At 30.9% G+C, this 18,523-nt stretch overlaps 1 long non-coding RNA gene across 1 annotated transcript; it reads left to right on the top strand.

Moving 5' to 3' along the window:
* The first annotated feature begins 14,762 nt into the window (after positions 1-14,762).
* On the top strand, positions 14,763-18,249 carry LOC123668690. Its single transcript, XR_006745623.1, has 4 exons — positions 14,763-14,880; positions 15,394-15,547; positions 16,465-16,577; positions 18,043-18,249. It is a non-coding gene; the product is annotated as an uncharacterized LOC123668690 (long non-coding RNA).
* The last annotated feature ends 274 nt before the right edge of the window (positions 18,250-18,523 follow it).

Genomic DNA, 18,523 nt, shown 5'->3' with positions numbered 1-18,523 from the left:
TATTCCCTTTTCTATGAAAAGTCTACGTACTGCAAGACTAGTACTAGACTAGAAATAATGTGAAATATTTACCTTGAAAATTGTATAAGATGACGTCATAACTTGCATTGATAATGAGCGTTTATATAAAATGTTATTGGTAATCGTAAATAGCGTCTTTGGTGATGCGATCGCCCATAGTATCGAATTTGTCAGCTAATATATTCAAGTCTTAGGGATAACGCAACTTATATTTGTATATGAGTATTATTACAAACGAGTTAAGCATTTTGTACTAGTGCAATATAATAAATAATACACAAATGTTTTAATAAGTAGTAATAATAAAATAGATCTTTAAATGTTTTTTCATAACCAAATCACAGAAAACATGGCAAGACACAGATTCACTCATTTACCGAAAGATCTGACATGATAGGACAAATCGATTTGATGGATATTGTCATTATTTAATACATTTTAATTTGACAGTTGTTGTCATTTTGCTCTACATTGTTTATTTAAACGAATATTTTTTTCTGTAACTTTTTAAGATATTTTATCCAACGAATCAAATATTAAAATCATTACGGTTGATCTTGATTTATAATTTGTCTAATTCGAGTTAGTTTAAGTATACAGATTTGCTTAATTTTTAAAATTTGAAATTTATTTTATCTTTACAAAAAGTAGCCAATGAAAAGTATTAAAATTTGTCCTGTAAAATTACATTTTTATCGAATCTCGCTTCCATAATGTAATTTAATATAAAATTGAACTGATTTTCAAGTTACTGTTTCTAGTATTTTCAGTACGATATAATAATAATAATAATAATAATAAATGTTTATATTCACACTAAGTTCCATATATGACTATATTTAATATTTTTTGTCAGAAAATTAGACGATTCTTAAAAGTAGGCCTATATTACATGTATATGGTGCTTGCCTTCGAAGTTTCAAAATATTGCAATTTGCAGAAATATCACATTTTTTTGTCGGATTGAAGTAGAACTATAGACCAAATCAAGTTTCTTTTTCTAGCGTTAAAAATGACAAATTATTGCTTTTGTTAGAAGACAAAAAATTATATAAAATAACAGCATACACGTGAATTTGTAAGAAATTTTCAAGAATTGAATTCTTTTGTAAGTACCATATTAATATACAAAGCATCACATTTTTAATGCAATTATTAATAAGATTATATGTAAATATTATAACTTATTGTAGTTTATGTGAAATAACCAACGAAGTATTTTGGATAGGGCTAATTAGTCCTTAAGTAAAAATTAAATTTAAAAGCTTTTTCGGCATTCGATGTTAAGATATTAATACAAAATGCTACAACGCTGATTATTGAGGCGGTTGATATTTTAAGCAATTGGTTTGCCAGTGTATCTGCATGCGTCCTGTTTTTATGAACTTGTTGTTCATATTTATTCTCATATTTACACTTACAATTTTGTATGTAGTCTTTACAATATTAAAAATGAATAATATATATAATATTAGAAATGATTTTTGTAAATATTGTTTATTAATCAACTTACGAAGGTTAATCGGAAATTTCGCGGCCTGAAAAAAAAATTACATACAAAAGTATTTTAATTTCTCAACATAATCTCCACCTAACTCAATTTATTTCTTCCATTTGTTTTGCAAAGCTTCCATACCGGTTTTAAGACCGGCTTCAAACTCTTTATACTCTCATGAAAATTTGTAGCCATCAAGGTGTTTTTTAAGTTAGTAACATATGAAAGTCGGAAGCTACTGTGTGGCTACGGCACCAAAGAATATAGCCACTCCCTCTCTTCCCGTGGGTGTCGTAAGAGGCGACTAAGGGATAACACAGTTCCACTACTACCTTGGAACTTAAGAAGCCGAGCGATGGCGGGATAACCATCTTACCGCTGGCTTTGAAACACACAGGCCGAAGACGGGCAGCAGTGCTTAGGTGCGACAAAGTCAGCCCTGCGGTCACCAACCCGCCTGCCCAGCGTGGTGACAATGGGCAACACACATGAGTTCACACATTTTTGGCGCGAACTTGTGGAGGCCTATGTCCAGCAGTGGACTGCAATAGGCTGGAATGATGAAAGACGGAAGGTGATAAATCAGGCGAATGAGTTGGTTGGGATGGCAGTTCAAAAAAACAATCAGGAATTTGAGCCATACTTTCGATAGACGTGTTTGACGTGTGTGACATTATCCTGGTGAAACAGCATTTTCTTTCTTCGTAATTCTGGACTGATTTCTGGATTTGATTTCTTCATGTAAACGACTGCGTAGGTTGCTATAGTATGTGGACTTCATTGCCCTTTTGAAAAATAGTCCACCATTATGACCCCACTAGCATCTCAAAAAACTGATGCCATCACCTTGCCAGCTGATAAAGTTGCCTTTGCTTTCTTTGGTGTTCATCAGATTTTCCCACTGCTTGGACTATTATTTGGACCCTGGCGTATGGTGATGAACCCAGGTTTCGTCTATAGTAACAAAACGGATCAAAAAGTCCTGCGGGTCATCAACATCGTCCTTCAAACATCTCCAAACAGTCGTGAGTAATTGTTGAAAGCAGTCTATTGACCCACCTTACGAATATCTTAGAAAATCAGAGTTCATTGATAATATATATTTTGTGTTCGATGCACACAAACAAAAAACTTTTATATTATTATTCTTGGGCTTTCAGTTGTGCCAGGATAAACTTTTATACTTTGACAGCCATAGAATGTAAAGACCAAATGTCAGTTTGTATGTCAGACCGCGAACTTTTCGATCCACCCTCTTATTTGGATTTTGGGACTATAAAACTAAGGTAATACTTTCCCGGGTCAGTTTTCGCAATTGTCAAAAATTATTTAGTTACCACATAAATAATAAAATGTATCACAATATTTATAAAATTTATATGTGAATCAATCTATTTAGATTGACGATTATTAGATTGATTGATGTATTCTCTAGTTTTCATTTTCATTATACTCCGAGTATGATGCCTTAATATTATCAGAGATGTATTAGAATAAGACATTTGTAAGACTCACTTATTACTTATTACTAATATACTATAATATTCTCTACTAAACATTAAAATTTTAAAACTGTAATCGTATGATAAAGATGGTTTTATACATAAGTGATTGTATTAAACAACTAAATAATAAAAAAAAAAACAAAAAAAAAAGAAATTAAATTATGCATGTAAAGAAGTTAAAGAACATGCTATTTAACCTGTGTCTATTTAAAAAAATAATTGTTTATAATAGTTACTTAATGATTTAAACGAATATACAACGGAGATTCTTTAACGTTCTCCAGATGTAGATAGTATTATTATATTAGCCAATTGCCATGAAATTGTAATCTAGGCTTTAAGATCAACTAAAATTTTATACGTTCTCATAACGTATGTACGTAACGTATAAACAATGACTGGGATACCTCTAAAATTTCAGTGATTCTCTGTTACTAAGCTTATTAAGTACAGTATCCCGGATCAGTTTAATTATTCTTGTATAATCGTGTATAATCGTCGATTGTATATATTGTATTTACTCGAATTTAATCTTAAATAATAGTTACAACTAAAATAATGATATAGTTTTCTGGCATTTTTGTGCCTTAGACGAGTTAGAATGAATTCTGCCTGTACTCAAAGTATAAATCATAACTCACGGTCATTAGGATTAACATTTTTGTAGTTAGCAAGCAACATGAAAGTGTTAGTTTTTAATAATTAACAAAAAAAAGTTATACTGACGAAAACTATACAACCGTTCTACCAAATCAATTGAAACATTGTAGATTTACAGTGTTAAAATTAAAAATAGGTGTAATCTGAATAGTTAAGAGTAAGTTGTTTTTATAAATCGCTCTTAAATTGTCTTATAACATGCCACTGGGGACTAAGCAGCGCACTTTTTTATTTATATTCCACATTATAGCGCCCCCAATAGTGTAGCTATAATCAGAGTCTCCTCACGTAAGCAAAACTGGCAAAATTGAACATTTTAATTTAAGCATAATTTTAACCGAGGTCACATACTTATAAAATTTCCCTAACTTAGAAAACTATGAGCGTAGTTGCTCGCACTGTCGTGAATAAGGCATAAGTTTTTCTTAGTAAATAAACTATTCATTTTCTTATGGGCCCAGTGGATCTAAGACAATTAAGAATGAAGAATGATCATCTTTAAGCTATTCGTCTATTTAAAATAAGCTTTCTCATGAAATCCATATATATTACAAAAATATTATTCTAGTGTTGTGATAAAATATAAAAATAACAAAAAAATGTATTAAGGAAATAATATGTTGATAGTTTAAAAACTAGGAATTATAGTGATCTTGAGAAGCTTAATATTGTGTCTTGTTTTAGATGACAAAAGAATAATTGAGGTTGCCTTTGAAACCTATGGAATTGACTACGTATTATACATTTTTATAACGAAATTTTAAAATATAGAATTGTACTTATTTAGATGCACAAATTTGGGTAAAATTATTGTACTCGCATTTTTGTCGTATTAACTTTTATCGAGACCTTAGTATATAATCGCATATTAGATAATCAATTGTTTATTAATGTGATATAAATAATATACCACACGGTATTAATTAATGTCTTAGTGGGGCTAGACCACACATTGCCGATTTTAGGCCAGCACAAACTTATTGCTTAGCAGTATTTGCTGTAAGTAAAATGTGGCATCTTTGGGAATGAATTATTATATATCGAATGTCCTTTATTACAAAATGTTCGTAATACATTCAAGTGCTAAGTTGTGAAATTTTATCCTAATTACTATTATTTATATACATTTTATTCTTAATCACAAAAAAAATCAAGAATCAAGATTAAATCCAGTGTCAGTGAAAAAATCGACACCAGCAATTTATACTAAGCTAACTCTTAAAAGTGAACTTTACAATAGAGGCTTATAAAAGGGAGAAACGTGATACCTTTTGTATTAATTAAGAAACTTATTTGAAATTTGGTATCTTTAATAGTTAATTTATTCATTGCAATTTCACTTTTTTTTATTACATAAAAAACACATTTTATCAAGTTCGCATTAAAAAAAACAAACTTATCGAAAAGTCGAATTGGCGTAGTATAAATTGTTGGTGTCGAAATGTTCTTGGTAGAATATCCGCCATCGGTTTTAAGGTGGTGATGTTTTTCCTAATTTGTTCCTCTTAGAAATGTTTTCTTTTCACATTGGTTCAATTTCGAACCATTTAATAAAAAAAAAACAAGTTTCAATTAAAATATAGATATTGTCAGATTAGTGTGTTCACGTATTTATATGGCAGGACGAAGTTCTTAGTCTATGAGTGCATGGTTGGTACGCCACCAATGGTGCGGTAAGATTTCCGAGTCAGGGTGGGGCTCGAAGCCAATAATTGATATTTTTGATTTTTAAAACGCAAATTTTAGGTACATTTAGTCAAAAGCTCCGTAAGTTATTATTGTAATAGTGTAGATAGTGAATGTAAATAAAACGTTGCAATAAATAAAAATAATTTAATTTTCTAATGCTTATCGACTTTTGTCTCCCCACCCTTACAATATTCTGGATACGGCCATGTTTGAGTCTTGCGATTGGTCGGTAATTTTATTTCAATCTTCAATTACTAATATTCGTGTTGCTTGTAACATTTGTCACTTATCTATATTTATCTTTTACGTATAACTTAAGTATAATGCCTGTATTACATTTCTCAATTGGCATTATTTATTGTAGCATTAGTAACTATAGAGGAAAAAACTCATATTTAATACTAAGTGTACGCTAAATATATACAATCATGTGCGTACTTATATATAAACAAGAACGTGTTGTATCGGAACTTCTACATATTATAATGGTACGACGAAATCAGATTCCTATTACACTTATTCACTTTCTCATTTGGATCTTCTCACCGACATTACAATAAGCAAAAGATTAATTATTGTATATATTATTTACAATCGGTATTAAATAATAAAGTATTATATGTGTAATATTTACTTTTGTAAATCACTATTAAAATACTTATAAACAATAAAATGTATATAACAAATCGCATTGCTCAAAAATGCAATACTTAAACCTAGTTTTTCTTATATTTAAAAAAACCAACCGTTTTGGTTACGATTTGTTCAATTTCGAAAAAATGTTCATATTGTAACAAAAGTAACCGTTTTTTTTATATTGATATAGGAACCGGGCTTAATTCATAAACGTTTTAAATTTAATACAATAACAGCCCATTGCAAATATGGATGAAAAACTGTATTGTAACTGGATTGTTCGTAACTTCGTCGAGTTTACTCTTGCTAGTCTAATAAGTTGTTGTGCAATATTGAATGTTTGTTGAATTACTCTGTTTGAAATCTGGTGGCTTATACTGATTGCTCTCGATATTATTGTTTCGTTTGTAAGTATTCGAAATCTCACAACAAACACTCTTATTTAGAATTCGATGAATTTCTTTTTTGTTTCATGCATAAACTTAAATATTACATTTTCTGTCACGAACTTTGTGTTCGCTCTTCGTAGTTGTTCGCCTTTTAAAATTCACACTTTTTATATACTGTCACAGTATTTATATATTGATTGACCGAGTAGTTGTGTATATCGTAGATTGTAGCGTATTCGGTGTACGATTAAGACGAAATTTATTATTCAACACTATTTTCTCAAAGTTTTTGAAATATGTTTATAAATTAACTATGTATTGATTGTATAAATTAGTTTAGTTGAATACTTCCTGTAGGGTGTTGTATAAAATACTCAAACCAGTCTATCTATTGCTTTTAACTTTGATTTAGTAATGAGTTGTAAGTTGGTTAGTCAGAGCAGGTATCAGGTGAGGTTGTAGTAACCAGTCAGTGCTATGAGTTTTTTTATAATTAATTTTCAGGCTACTTAATTTCAAACCATTGATAAAAAATTTATACTCGTATCATACAAAATTTTTTAAAGAAATAATTAAATAATTGTGTTTGCTCGCAAACGAAAAAAAAACCGACTTCAATTACATCGACAAGTAATACAACGTAGATCGACGAAAAAATAGTCAAGCAACTACGCGTTATCAAAGATTACTCAAAAAGTAGTTATCAGATCTCGATAAAAATTATATGTGACCACATGATAAACATCAGCTTTCGATTAAATTAAAAATTATCAAAATCGGTACACCCAGTAAAAAGTTATTGCGGATTTTCGAGAGTTCCCCTAGATTTCTCTGGGATCCCATCATCAGATCCTCGTTTCCTTATCACGGTACCAAACTAGGGATATCCCCTTTCCAACAAAAAAAGAATTATCAAAATTGGTATATCCAGTAAAAAGTTATGCGGTATAATACAACGTAGGTCGGCGAAAAAAGCGTCAAGTAAAAACGCATTATTAGATATAATTCGAAAAGTAGTTGTTAGATCTCAAATAAATTTAAATGGGACCAATTGGCACACACCACCTTTCGATTAAAACAAAATTTGTCGAAATCGGTCTACCCAGTCAAAAGTTCTGATGTAACATACATAAAAAAAAAAAAAAAAAAAAAAAAAAAAAAAATACAGTCGAATTGAGAACCTCCTCCTTTTTTGGAAGTCGGTTAAGAAGATATTGAGTCGTACTCATACGACAAATATATTACTCATTACATCCAAGTGTTTTCGTCAGTCGGCATGTCAGTAAATAAATACGCCCGAACAAACAAACAAAAAAGTCCAATTTGTACTCCCATTTTTTAGTTTTCTGTAAATATATCGGCGAAATGTTAAAGCGAAACTGAAATTTTTAGAGAAATACGATCCATTTAAAGAAGCAGCATAAATTTTATTTACGATGGCTTTGCTACTTCCTCTCTGCTTCCTCAATTTTTAGATGGATCGAGTAAAAAATAGTGCATTGAATTTGAGTCCCTGATTAAAATTGTTAAGAATGCAATGCTAATTTGTACAAACATTTTCATAATCGTATATATGTATAAAAAAATGTATTTATAAATATATTGGTTTACGGTGGTCATTAATAATTCATGATTCTGTCAAATCGCGGTCGGATTTCAGTCGCTATGTATTAAATATATTATAATGTATTTCTAAGCAAACTTGTATTGAGGGTCTGCTTCACTATTTATGGTTAAAGTTTATCATGGCCATGTTACGAATTGAGATTAACAAAGGGAGGTAAAACAGGCCATTAGAGCCTGTTCCACAACTAATAAATTACAACTGAAAAACTTGCTGTGTGGTGATGGCAGTAATATAGCCATCTCCTCTCTTTCCGTGGGTGTTGTACGAGGCGGCTAAGGGATAACACAGTTCAACTTGGTTCCACTTGTTCCACCTCGGAACTTACAAAACCGACCGACAGCGTGACAACAATCCACCTGCTTGCTGGCTTTGAAATACACAGGCCGAAGACGAGCAGCAGTGACTTACGTGCGACAAAGCCAGCTCTGCGGTCACCAACCCGCCTGCCGAGCATGGTGACTATGGACAAAATACATGAGATTACGCCATTTTTGGCGCGAACTTGTGAAGGCCTATGTCCAGCAGTGGACTGCAATAGGCTGTAATGATGATTATGATGATGATGATGATGAAAAACTACTACTTACGAAAAAGAAAAAAAAATCATAAACTTTTATTAGTTGACTGTCATACGTCAGATTGTTTTGAAGGCAACCGCTCCAAAAAGCCCCTAGGGCCTGCTTTACCAGTTGTGGATAACGCTATTTGATGGATCATGATATCCAGCAAATAAGTTTTTGTTGTATTATTCTCTTTTACCATCGAATTCCACTGTACTTATGAGATATTTCTATTCGCGAAAATAAATCTAAAGGCTTTAATTTATTAATTCGGGTCAAATTGGTCCTAATGGTCTATTCCACACCCTGCTGTTAAAGTCTAATCGTAACTTATTTGCATAATAAACTTTATCTGCAATTGTTGAAACAGGCCTTAATCTTACAATCTGCAATTTTGACGTTTCACGGACAAAACAATTTGTAAGAGAGCGATAAGATCTTGAAAATAGTATAAGACACAATTGTTTGCTTGTTTATCCAACTTTTGTAAATGTAGGATCAAAAGTGTACAAGTTTTGATTAGCTTTGTGGTCACGTAACATTAAAAAATAATATTAATTTTTATGAGTTAACACACATTGAAATGTGTGTAACACGATATAAATATTGTTTTGATACTGTCCACGTATTACTAGCAAAATTTATAAAAATATATTTTGAATAAGCTGTCAATCTACAAAAGTAATCATCCCTTTTTATTTATAGATATTGTATACACTATTTCTTATTATACTTAACTATAGTGTATAGCAATATCATAGGATTATCTTTGTAAATTTGTTTAAGATTTATAAGGGCCTTGATTAAAAATGGACTATATTGACATCTTAATAGAGGCTCACTAAATATAAAAAAAAAAAAATTAAATTACTTAAAAAAGTGTTTTCGGTTTATGTAATATGACTGATTTTGTTAATTTTATATATTATCTTTCTCATACTTTGAATATAATTCATTATAAATTATGCATTTAAACCTTTTTTAATACAAGGTACCTACTTCATAAATAATTCTTTTTTTTTTTGTAAAAAGTAATATCTTGTTTGTATTTTAGAGTTAAGGTGGACCACACAAATTTATTATAAGTTGTATTTTGTTATTGAGCTTTATAATTATGATAGTTGTTTTCTATTTTTTAATACACGTAAAATAAGTGAATTTTATTTCTTTATTATGAACCATTGAAGTGTATATGTTCTTGAAATAAATATTCTAGTGTGATGCATTTTTTCGTTTTATATTTATATTTACTAATGGTCGCCCAAATTCCAAATTCGACCACAATTATTTTAATTAGCTGTGCCCTAGTGTGCTTCGTTCGCGCAGAATTAAAAAAGAATATTGTTCAGTTCGCAGATTAACAAAATAAACAAATTTCTAAAATAAAAGCAGCCTAAGTTACTACTTATTACATTAGCTATCTGTCAGTGAATGTCCTTAGAAAACCGGTCCAGCCGTTTCAGAGACTACCCGGAACAAACAGACAGACAGACAAAAATTGTAAAAAATGTTATTTTGGTATATGTACTGTGTATCTGTACATATACTATCTATACATATGGATGCATTTAGTAAAAAGTGGTTGTTTTAATATTACAAACCGACACTCCAATTTTATTGTTTTGTATAGATAAGTTTGAACTTTTTTAAGGTTCTGTTGTTAAAGACTATAATATATTAAACAAAATCTATAATAATAAACAAAAGAGTATATATGCGTGTGTCAAATACATGGTAGTGTGTGTAATTGATTTAATGTATTTTTTTATGCATAATTAAAAAAAAATTCTGTACTCCTCTATACAAACTATAAGTGTGCGAAATTTCATACTCCTCAGTCCGCGCAATTTTTGTAAAAAGAGGTACAAAGTTTTTGCTTCAAGAATTAATATATAGATTGTTTAGATAAGCTTGAAGATCTGACGAACATTTAAATAAATAAATAAATGAATGTATACACTATTTTTTCCACTTGATTGAAAAATTTACGACTTAAATATTGAGAATAACTTTGTTTTGCTGAACTACTATTTTTTTTTTATAAAATTGTAATTTCTCTATGTATTATTTTGCTTTTTAACGATTGGTTATCTAGCGTAGCGTAGCTAGCAGTGGCGTAGCCAGCTTAACTCGCGCCCGGGACACAATACCTTTTTAGCGGTCCCCATTCGAAAACCACATAATATTATATGTAAAACTAGCTGACTCGGCTAACGTTATCTTGCCGCTAAACGCTATTTAAAAATGGGTTTGGTGGTAGAAGGGTGAAAGTTTAGGGTTGTATGTATTTTTCAACGCCAAATCATGATAAAATAAAAAACAAATAATCTAAAAATTAAAAAAAGAAAAAAAAAATAGGGGTGGACTACCCTTAACATTTAAGGGGATGAAAAATAGATGATGTTCGATTCTCAGACCTACCCAATATGCACACAAAATTTCATGAGAATCGGTCAAGCCGTTTCGGAGGAGTTTACAAACACCGCGACACGAGAATTTTATATATTAAATATATTTGCAAATTAATACATAAACAAAATAAAAGAAATAAAGTCATAAACTCACTATATAATAGAAAAAAACCATATGTAACGCAAAAAGTAGATTATCTACTTTTGAATTTTACTTCAAGTAGTGAATTTTATTAAAAAAATTTAAATTTTTTTTCTAGAGTATTAAATTTTCTTTGAAAACAAAGTAGTAACAAAAATCCTAAATCTAAACGCAAAATTGAAAAAAAAGTCAATGTTTAAGGCACGATTACAAGGAAACGGCTTGTTTTACATTAATTTACTACGGAAGCTTTTTTTAGGAAATTTAATTTCCTTTATGAATACGCATCGTTCAAAATTTTCAGATTGATTATTGACGAGTTTTGAGTAAAAAAATGCGATTACTGTTAATAAACCTATAGCCGTAACGATATATCCCTTAATATGATTATTAAGGGCTCAAACTTTCACGTTAGTCTTTTTTTATCACCATGAATGATATTTTTACAGTATCGTTAAAAAAATAATAATATATATATAAAATATATAATCTTTTGGCGCAGCAGTTACGGTATTGGCTGTTGTACTAGCGGTCGCTGGTTCATGGCTATATAGATGGTTGTCGTGGCTTGTGTGTGTTCCCCCGACATAGGAGAAAATCCCACTCGGGCCAGTTGGGCGGAAGCGTTTGATTATTTATCTTTACAATCAAATAATTATAATATTCTGGGATTCTCAGAAGATGTGATTGCAATCCTCTAAAAAGTATTTTTTCTGACAAAAGAAATATTTATAAACTATTTCTTAAAAAATATGAAACATCATCTAACGTGTACGACGTTGAAAATGGTTATATTCGTAACACCCAGATCGAATAGATATAACGATCATTGCTTATTAATCTACTAATATTAGAAATGTGAAAATTTGTGAGAATGGATTGATGTTATTGTTTTTTAACGTAAAAGCTATAAGTAGCTTAGCAGTTAGCTAAGGCTAATTTTAACTGAATTCGGTATGTTAATAAGTGGTCTAGAGTAAATAAATAGGCCGGCCACTTTGTTCCAACATTAATGCTGGATCTGAAATTACGTGGGTGATATCGCGAGGCGCATTTACATATAAGGGGAAGTCCCCTAGCGCCGAACGAACGGTAGTACTGAACGTATATGAAATCTATGACAAAAAAAAGAACGAAAAAGGTAATTTGCAGTAAAAAAGAAACAAGCAGTGCTACTTAGTCCGCGAGTGACGCAGCAGCAGTTAGGCCCTCTCGTACAGGTCGTGAGAGGCCGTGTAAGCCAAAAAATACTGGTTGATGCAAGATTTACGTCTGCTAACAGCATATAAATTTTTTCTAACAGCATTCAATTTTTTTGGTAAGTATTTTTTAACCGACTTCAAAAAAGGAGAAGATAACTCAATTTGACTATATATATTTTTTTTCTTTAAATGTGTGTTCGACGTTTATGAACCGATTTTGATAATTCTTTTTTGTTGGAAAGGACATATCCCAAGGGTACTATGATAAGGAAACCAGGATCTGATAATGGAATCCTAGAGACATCGAATTCGTTAATTTTTTTAGTCTACTTACAGTACCTACTTGTCGATGTAATTCAAGTAGTTTTTTTTTTTCGTTTGCTAGCACACAAAATGCATATATTTAAGGTTATTTCCATTATAGTGATGTTCTATGCGTCCTTAGTTCCGAACAGTGTGTTTTTCCCTATGACGAACAATTATTTTTTCACTCTTACATAATATAAAACTAAACTACTAAAGGCTGTATTTATTATTTCAGGTAAACTTATATCTTAAATCATGGAGAGGATGAATAAAGGTCGCTTGTAAACCGAAAATTTAATAGTTGCGATTGGAGAAGTAACCACCAAAAAGATGTCGTTATAACATTGCACTTAATCTATTTAAAATGACAGGTCTCTAGATCAGTCATTTAGTTCTTCCTTATTAGATATTTATCAAAACGTACCGGAAAACTTGCTTGTTGTCGATATTTACCAGAAAACTCGCTTAAGGGTACCACCAGAAACAATTTTAATACAAGATAAAAAATAAATGCTTATCATGTAAGGAACGGGCTCATGAGGCATGCATTGATATTCCAGTGTGTTCTGACCTGTATATTTGTGAAAGACGTTTTTTCTTTTCGAGCTTCGGTTTAAAAATATACCCAGTCAAATAAAAAAAGAGTGTGCTTTAGACCACGCGACTGAAATAAACTTACGATACATAACTCTCTCTTTCTATTTTCTCTAAGTTATATCTCCCACTCAACTACTATTCGCCTAGCCCGATCACAATTTTCGTAACGCTCTCGTCACGCATTCACCAGCTTACTCGCCAAGTCATGCATCCATAAATAATTTAATTTCAACAAAAAAAAAAAAAAAAAAACTTAACCTAACTCAACAACTTAATTATCTAATTACACCATAACAGTAGCCTTGTTGTAACTGTGTGTTAGGTATTTATTAGATTGTCTGAAATCCACATGGCGATATTCACAATGCCGAGGTAAGGTGATAAGGAAGCTCGAATTATAACTTCGTTTCCGCCCTAAGCATTATTTATAAAATGCTATTTATTAGTTAGGCTATGGCAGCTAGAACAAATAACGCTGTACAAAAACATATACATTTGCTGAACACACACACACGTCATACATTTAAAATTTTATTAAGTAGTCTTTTTCTCAAGCAAATTTTGAAATGCTCAATAAGAAACATGCTGCAAGTAAATAAATAGTTATTTCTTCAGCAGGACTATTTAATTGGCTGTGCAATTAGTATGATGTATTTGATACGAAAATATATATATATTTTTGTCTTATATCTGAGAAAAAATACAATAAACTTGCTGTTACTTTTCGAAATATTTGGAATGGTAGTTTTAATAATCAATTGGTGTACTTTTTGAGAAATAATATATACATAAATCAGTGATAAGTTATGTGCAATTAAAAATATCCCCTTTTGAAATGCCTGTGGTAGTCCATATGATATATACTTATACTTTATTTTAGTAGGTCGGTTTTTAGTAAATTGTCAATATGAAATCAGAATCTTCTATATATCAATACGTGAAGCAAAAATTTTGTACCCGTTTTTACGAAAATTGCGTGGACGGAGAAGTATGAAATTTCGCACACTTATAGTTTATATAGAGAAGAAGAGCAGAATGCTAATAATTTTTTAAGATTATGCACAAAAAATACATTACAACAATATAAAAAAACGTTACACACACTACCATGTATTTGATACACACAAACATTTATACTCTTTTGTTTGTTGTTAAATATTTGGTTAGATTATGGTCGAATTTCGTCCACTAGGCGACATGTACAAATAAAAATTACTCTCCTAAATGTTTTACGGTTTAGACATAATTACTCTTACATTTTCTCGATCGAGACAAACTTAAAAGAAGAAAAACTTTAAACTATTATTATTTCTCATCAACTGTATTTATGATTCTGTACAAGATATTTAAAATATTAAAACATAATTATATAATTATAAGTATTTGTACACCAATCTTCTATGCTTTCAAGTCAACCTCGCTATCTGTTTACCGAACAATACTTTCATCCCTTTGAAATAATGGCACCCGAATCAAATTGCGCATGCCTAGATCCAGATTTTACAGATGAATCCTAGATATTTCGCTTGTAGCACCGACACTGTGCTGTCATGTACACAACAACAGAGATATTTGAACGAGTGCCAAATATTATTTTAATATTTTGATATTTAGTCTTGTTGTTGGCTATTTCGAAAAACGTAAGTACTCTTAAGATTTATTTTAGATTATTTTAGATATGCTATAAAAATAAAACATATAGATATATGTGAATAAAATATAAAATATCATTTATAAGTATAATTTAGTAGGTTTGCGGAAGACCGGGATGTGTGTGGCGCGAACTTGGGGAGGCCTATGTCCAGCAGTGGACTGCGATGGGCTGAAGTGAAAGTATAATTTAATTTTGATAAAAAATGTAAAATATGCATGCAATACTGTGAATATATTTATTCTCTTCGTTGGACTCGTATCGTGATAAATATATTTTACTTAGAGAGGTAATAATTATTGAAATATATTTTTGATAAATAATAAACATAACCATCCTGAACTTGACGATTTTCAATCGATCCAGTAGACTTGCGCAAGCTAAACTGCGCAGTTATAAACTTACTGGTAGCGCCATTGGGAAATCGCGGTAACAAGCATACCTAACCACACACATACTTATATTTTTCTTTCTTAATATTAATCGTAATATAATGTTTTAGGTAACTAAACCATGACGCTGTGTAAAAGTCAAAGAGCCGGTGTTGTCAAGAAGCTTCCTTCATTTATAAGCAAAGTACTAAAATCAAAAAATGAATAACGAATATATAAACCAAGTGATGGATGCACCGACGAAGTTTACGATAAGTGATGGAGGTAGACGCATTTATGAATTTTTATCGTTTAAAATAAGGTCTGAATTTAAATTAAAGACGTCAATGGATATAACCAATATTCAAGTATGCACATATTTATTATATACTAGCTGTGCCCGCGACTTCGACCGCGTGGAATTTAAAAAATCAGTTCAGTTCGCAGAGTTACAAAATAAATAAATGTCTAAAATAAAAGTAGACTAAGTTGCTTTTCATTACATCAGCTATCTGCCAGTGAAAATCCCGTCAAAATCGGTCCAGCCGTTTCAGAGATTAGCAGGAACAAACAGACAGATAGACAGACAAAAATTTTAAGTAAAAAGCGGTTATTTTAACATTACAAACTGACTCTCTAATTTTATTTATTTGTATAGATTTACACACGTAGATGTGTTAGTGTATGTATTATATATGTCAGAACGCAATTTATTTATGATTTAAAGTTCAATCGAGTTTATTGTACACTGAATTTATTTATCTTTGCCAGGTCTCAATTGATTTTACATTGTTCGTTTTTCACTTAACTTTTTAATACGCTCCAGCATGTAATATCCACGGCTCTTCATTATGTAGGAGAAGGATCAGAGCTTAATCCAGCACGCTGCTCCAATGCGGGTTGGCGCATATATTTTCTACTTTGAGTAACGACTGCTATAAGGTGTACATGATGATAACCAGGATCGACGACTTAACGTGCTCTCCAAGGGGTGGTAGGGACTTGTGAGTTCAAAACACAAACACCCAGACCATGACAAACATCAGTATGGACAATAAAAATGTTTGTCATGTGCGAGGATCGAACCCGCAACCGCTAGTGCAACAGCCACAGTGCTGTGGCGCTAACGCGTCGTCAATGAAATCACATTTACTGTTTAGTAAGTTAACCATATGGGATATATAATGGTGTAATTGTTATAGGATCACAGTCCTCTACACTTTCACCGCAAGAATTTCGTATAAATGGAAATTTGGAGACTCATTTATTCGAAGAAAATAAGATGAATGAGTCAATAAACGTTTCGGATAACATAGTAAGTATGATTTGTAATATTAGTGATGTAATATTCTAGTATGTTCGTAAAAATTCCTTTAAATCTTAACATTAAACCAACTTTTTTTCAAATGCTCAATAAATTTAAGAGTATTACGAGTATTTATAGCAAATATGGACAGGTGCCTGAGCTCTTTTGTTGTTGGTAATAAATTATTGATTTAAGAAAATCCAGTTGTTCTAATACTCGTTATTATGTACATGTACACATAATGAAATAATAACAAGTTGATGTTTGGACTTATTGTATCTTTAAGATTGCAATAGAAGTCAATAAAAATTGTTTTAAGAATGTTTGTCTCTATGTATGTTTGTTTCGGAATCATGCAAAATCTGTTATGAAATTGGACGCGGCTTTCAGTTTTGTAATTCTGGTGACCATATAAATAATTTCGCATCTGTTAACAAAGGCTTTTCAAGCAGTTTTTAAAATAACAGTAACAAATATAATAAATTACAGATTTATATTTTTTTGAAGACATTAAGTATCTAAATGAAGTTGAAAAAATGTTTTTGTTTTAAAATATTTTTATACTTTAATGTTACAAAAACTAAAACCAGTAAATATTTATTTGTATCAGATCATATGATGTATATGGCTATAGAATTTTCTATGAATGGAGAACAACAGTTTATTTTAAGTCTCAAATAAATAAGTTTTGAAGATTTTTTAAAATGTTTGTATTAAAAATATTAAAGTAAAGAAATTTTGTATTAGTTACTGCATCTTAAAAAGTTGAACTTAAAGTTGTATCATATATTGTGTTATTGTAAAATGTTTGAAAATAGTTAAAATAAAGTTTACGTAGCCACTGTTGGGTATAAGAGCCCACTCTACATATAGTATATAACTATATAGTGGATATAGGCCAAATTATACCAAAAAGGAGGAAGCACTATTAAAAGAAGTTAAAGGCTTGCTGGGAATAACTTGAAATATAAAGTTATATTACTCTAAATTCAATATGGCGGACTTGTAAAGATGGCGGACCGTGTTTTTTGTACTTTTTTTCATCATTCCAGCCTATTGCAGTCCACTGCTGGACATAGGCCTCCACAAGTTCACGCCAAAAATGGCGTGAACTCATGTGTGTTGCCCATAGTCACCACGCTGGGCAGGCGGGTTGGTGACCGCAGGGCTGACTTTGTCGCACCGAAGACGCCGCTGCCCGTCTTCGGCCTGTGTATTTCAAAGCCAGCAGTTAAAAAAATATATCTACACAAATAACAGTAACCCCACAGATTAACCTCACAGCAGTTGTTAATTCAAATAATTTAATTCATCGTGTTGATTAATTTTAATAATAATATTTTATAATCTAAAGATATAAGAAAAAAAATGGAATTTGAGGTGTTTGGCAGAACATTAAACAAAATAATGTAATTAAATTTTAGGTATCTATTAATATTTTTAAGTAAAACTTACACTTTCATTTCTTTTACAGATAAAATAAAGTATTTGGATGTCCGAAATCTCTTCTGAAGATTATTTGGATGTGACAAACAACACTACCTACTAATAAATTAAAATTTGTCATATTATGTTGATGCTGCAGGAATGTTAGATTTTAATCCTTAAAGTTAAATAGACAGCACAGAAAAAAAATATTTATTTAGCAAAAAATACAAAAGGAGTAGTTTTTTCCTGTCAATAGTTTATTATTAATTTAAAAATAGAAGTTCCACCTGAAGTACAAGTTGAATTCAAATCACTTATCCTAGGCTATCCCAGAGTCATCTATGGATACGTTTCCAAGGACATTAACATACAAAGAAACGGTCCTCCTTACCTTTACTCATCATATACAGTACCCGGCTATAAATTATACACATCGACCTTTGGACCGTCAGCTAGTTTTAACTTTGTAGTGTCGATTGATAGATTGATTTAATGGATAAGGAAGGTCTGGAATGCTAGACTATAAT

The sequence above is a fragment of the Melitaea cinxia genome, chromosome Z (assembly GCF_905220565.1).
Source record: "Melitaea cinxia chromosome Z, ilMelCinx1.1, whole genome shotgun sequence".
NCBI classification, from domain to species: domain Eukaryota; kingdom Metazoa; phylum Arthropoda; class Insecta; order Lepidoptera; family Nymphalidae; genus Melitaea; species Melitaea cinxia.
Note: the sequence above shows the minus strand (reverse complement) of the source record. Positions and strands in the feature narration are given on the sequence as shown.